We start from the raw sequence: 5057 nt of genomic DNA on the forward strand, positions 1-5057 counted from the left end.
TTTACCCTTTTCTCTTTTTTCTCCCACTCTTTCATCTATGTACTCCTTATTCCTTATCCTTTCACTTAAAATCAGGCACTTAACTAAATAGTTTGGAATTTGGATAACTACCTCCGAAATTCCAAATTCAAAATTTAAAATTTTATAACTCTTGGAGGTTTATAACCACAATAGGATAGGATTCCCCCCCCCCCCCCCCCCACCTTTAAATAAGACTCCCCTACTAGGCTAATGGATTTAGCATTGGAAAACAAAAAGATTTCCCACACTCCTAACTCATGCGCGCCCGGTAATTGTTTTTATTTTTCTTTTGCTCTTTTGACTTACCTTAGGGTGTGTTTGTTTGGAGATGAAATAAGGTGGATTGAAAACTTTGGAGAGAAAATGGGAAGGAAATCTTTTTTGGTGGGTGTTTGGTTGGAAAACACCCGAACCCCACCAAAATGTTTTCTCTCCAAAATGGAGAGAAAACTGAGTGGGAAGAATTTAATAGGTAAATAACGAAAATGTCCATGTGCAAGTGCTTGTACAATCCGTTGCTCCTTTCTTTCTTTTTTTGGTCTGGTCTGTACGACATGTTGCCTCTTGCCCTCTTCTTTCTTTCTTTCTTTTTTCTTTTTTTTTTTCCTCTTTTGCTTTCTTTTGTAAATTTTTTTTTTGTTTTTTTTTTAGACATGAATTTTTTCTAGATATGATTTTTATTTCCCAATAAATTTGGATGATTGCTTTTTTTTTTTTTGTCACTTTTTTTTTTAATAGGACATTATTTTATAACAAAGGTATATGAGTAAATTTACACAAACACATTCCACTTTTCCACTCCCAACCAAACAAAAATGAGGGAAATTAAAATCTTTTCCATCCTTTCACTTTTCCACCCTCCCACCATTTTCTATCCTCTCACTTTTTCACTCCTCCAACCAAACAAACTCTTAGTTTAATTTTTTTGTTGTGACTCATCTAACTTGAATTTTTTTTTGAGAAACAAACACACACATACAGATGGGAGAAGGAAATGGGTTCTAACACAAAAACACACCACAACTGCACTCAAAAGCTATGATAACTTTTATTCTAGCAATTTTCTTTGTTTAGAATATAAATTTTACAAATTAATTAAGCAGGCCATTGTATATCATGTTTAAACAGTTTCCCATTTGTTTTGGGGATCAGAATCGTCATATGAGGGTTCAGGTAACAAAAATCAAATAAATCTTCAAATTTCTTCTGTTTTCTGTTTCCCATATTTTCCCATACTCAAATGGTGGCTTTAGTAATCCCATATGCATACATGAACTATAAATTCAATTTATGGAGGTTTTCTGTAGTTTTGACTATGATCATACCTCCAATCAATCCAACACTCAAAGTTTTGTCCTTTAAAAAAAAAAAAAGAGCCTATGAACACGCACAACATGCGTGTGTAAAGGCGTGTGTGTGTACATATATACACTTTAACACATACACTAACAACTAACAAGTAGCAGAGAAAGCAGTGTTCTCAAACAGAATTTGTAACATAATATTATTTATTATTATTAAAATTAGTATTATTTTCAAGTTATTTAGGCAGGGGTGGAGCTACATTGCTACCCTTCTCCCCCCCCCCCCGAATTATTTCTAAGATTTCTAGTTAGTCCAATGGATTTCTAATTGGCCTCATCAATTGTCCAAAACTTTATTGCTAGTCCACCCCAATCATTCCTAAGATTTATAGTTAGTCCAAAGGATAATAACTAATAGTTGATCTTCTCAAAGTGTGTCAAAAATTTATAATTAATCCAATGGATAATAACTCACTCTCTAGCATCATTGACAATGACAACCCATTTCTCAACATAATTTCAATTTTTTTTTTCATCTTTCTCAACTCTAGGAAGGTACCTAAGGAGTTTTGTTACAGCTGCTTCTAGTGCTAACCCATTGCTCCATTTTCTTTCTTCTCAACACAAAAACTCTCATCTCAACCAAAACTATTAGTCCTTTTTTTTTTTTTCTAGGTGCAACATCATCTTCTTGACTCTTTGCTAAAGTGAATATGCAAGGGCGCATTTTCTTCTCTCTCTCTCTCTCTCATCATTTTTCTTTTACCATTAGTATTATTTTTGTTTCTTTCTTTTACCATTATGTGCGTGTTGATATGCATATGGGTTTTTAAGATTTTGTTGTTCACTTTTTTTGTATTGCTATCTTTATTCTGTTAGGACATATGTGTTTCATAAGTTGATAGTGCAAATTCATTAAAGCTTGACAGCTGCATCTATCGAGTTTAAGAAAGCTGTTCAAAGCCCAGTGTCATCGACACCTGCTCGACAGCTTCCCGACACCTCCTATTTGTCGAGGTTTAAGATTTTCAGAATTCAAATATGATTTTCTTGGGATCCGTGAATATGTCTTTGAGCTTTCTTTTCTCCTAACCCTAGACATATAAAAGGATTGTTTTAAGGGCTGTCAAACAGTTCACAAGTTGCACAAGCATTGAGCAAACTCTGTTCAAGCAAATTGTGACCGGAGACGAAGTTCTTGCCCTAGTTCATCTTTTTCTCTTGAAGAAGTTGCTGTGTATGTGCACCGTAGGGTTTTGTGACCAAGTATCTTCTTGATCTTCATCATGTGGATGAACTGAAGAACTTTGCAACCAACAACTTTCTTAGTTAGTGATTGAAGTCACGTACTAGGATCCGCGCAATTGATTAATCACGTACTTGGGAGTCGTGCATCAGAAAGGGGAACTATTACTACAGAACAAGTCCAATTGAGTATTGGGGTAAGGGTTCAACTGTAGGTTGGTAAGGTACTTGGGATTCATTTACTTGTAACCACTTGTTGTGATAATAGTGGAATTTCGGGAGTAGTGACCTGAAAATCACCTCGTGGGGTTTTTGCCGTTAGGTTTTTCCCATTCGTAAATAAATCACCGTGTTATTTATTTTTGACTGCATAATTAGTTTATTGGTGATTTGTTTGTGCTACCATGTTTTTGCATGATAAATTGATTAATTAATAACTTGGCTAATTAATTAATTAATTTCTATCACAATGGGTCATTCAGTTTGTAGCCTATCAAGTGGTATCAGATCAAGCACACTCTGATTAGGATTTAATCTTTGCTGTGTTGATCCATTGACCCCTGTTTGTCATGGATAGAGGATAGTCATTAATCATACCTCCTTTATTTGATGGCACTAACTATGCATACTGGAAAGTACGCATGAGAGTTTTCTTGCAGTCTTTAGATGAGAAAGTATGGCAAGCTATGAAGATAGGCTGGACTAAGCTTACAGAAGCGCTAGCCGACTGGGATGATGCCAAGATTAAGGCGGAAAACTTCAACAACAGAGCATTGAATGCATTGTTCTGTACAGTCACCAATGAGGAGTTCAAGAAGATATCCTCAATTAAAACTGCCAAGGAGGCTTGGACCATCCTCTAAACAACCTATGAGGGTACAAAGGCTATAAAAGATTCAAAGTTTCAGAGGCTCACTACAAGCTTTGAAGAGATAAAAATGGAGGAGGATGAGTCTTTCGATGAGTTCTATGCCAAGCTAAAGGACATAGTGAACTCAACCTTCAATCTTGGGAAAACTATTCTTGAATCCAAGATTGTAAGGAAGGTGCTCAGATCTCTATCTGAGAGATTTCATGCCAAGATCACGGCAATAGAGGAATTAAAGGATATTGATAAGATTCCTTTGACTGAGCTGGTTGGAAACTTGCGGACCTACGAGCTAGGGTTAACAAGGATTGGTAAGATGAGTAAAGGCAAGAGCATGGACAGTGAGACAGATGAGTCTTCTGATGATGAAGATTCCAAGATGAAGTCCTATATCACCAGACAGTTCAAGAAGTTTATGAAGAATGCCAATGGAAAGGGTTTCGACAAGGATCATAGGTAATCCAGTTCTTCTCAGTTTAAAGGCCAAGACAAAGAGAAGAAGGATGCTAAGGAAGGTGGTCAGTACACTGTTCCTGTAGGACCTAAGTGCTTTGGCTGTCAAGGCTTCAGTCACATGAAAAATAAGTGTCCTACATATCTCAAGAGCATTGGGAAGAGCAAGGCACTTGCTGTTACCCTAAGTGACACCGAGCTTGTGAATGATTCCTACAATGAGGATGACGGAATCTTAAATGCCTTCACGACCACTGTTAATCCTACTGATGGGATTGTTGGAGATGTGGTTGAAGAGGAGAAATTGGTGGAATCCAAATTTGAGAAGATGGATGATCAAGATGACATCCATACAGCCTATGAAAAGCTGTACAAGCTTTCTGAGAAGCATGAGAAACTATATAGGCTAACCACCAAAAAGCTCAGTGATGTGGAACTTAATCGTAAGGAGCTTTCCATAAAGTTTGATGAGGCTAATCAGACTACTGGAGCACTAAAGTTCAAGAACAATTTCTTGGCTGAGAAGACCAAGAAGCTTGAAGCGAAACTGTTTCAAGTCAAAGCTCAATTGGAGAGGACTTCAAGTGCAAAGCTTGATGATATGCTCAGCATTCAGAAATCTGTTTCAGATCGAACAGGTTTAGGGTATGGTCTTTCTTCCTCTAATACTACTTCTACTAGTATTACTGTTTTTGTTCCTCTTGCTAGTAATGTTAAAATTGAGAACAATGAGATTAAAACTGAATTAACTAGTGAGAACATAGATAAGGGTAAATCTATCTTAGGAGCACCCTTTAAGCTTGAGAAGAAAGATGTTTAAAAACTCCAGGGCTAAGAAGATTAACTCTCAAAAGCCTAAACAAAAGAAGCAGCATCTCTGTCATCATTGTGGAGCTGTCGGTCATACTCGACCAAATTGCTACAAGTGGCTTGCCACTCAACAGAGCAACGGCATGATAGCATCTGGGAACTAGAATCAGCTTCAATCCTCTCTTACTCCCCTTGGAGATCTTCTCAAAGCCCTCATGTTCCTTTCGAACTTGAACGGTTTTTCTCCCTCACCGTCGGTTTAAGGGTTTAATCAAAGGAAAGGTTCTTCCAAGGTGTGGAAGGAAAATGGCTCCAAGTGATTTTGTCACTTTTCCTCTCTCTCTCTCTCTCTCTCT

Source organism: Quercus lobata, chromosome 6, assembly GCF_001633185.2.
Source record: "Quercus lobata isolate SW786 chromosome 6, ValleyOak3.0 Primary Assembly, whole genome shotgun sequence".
In the NCBI taxonomy this organism is placed as follows: Eukaryota; Viridiplantae; Streptophyta; class Magnoliopsida; order Fagales; family Fagaceae; genus Quercus; species Quercus lobata.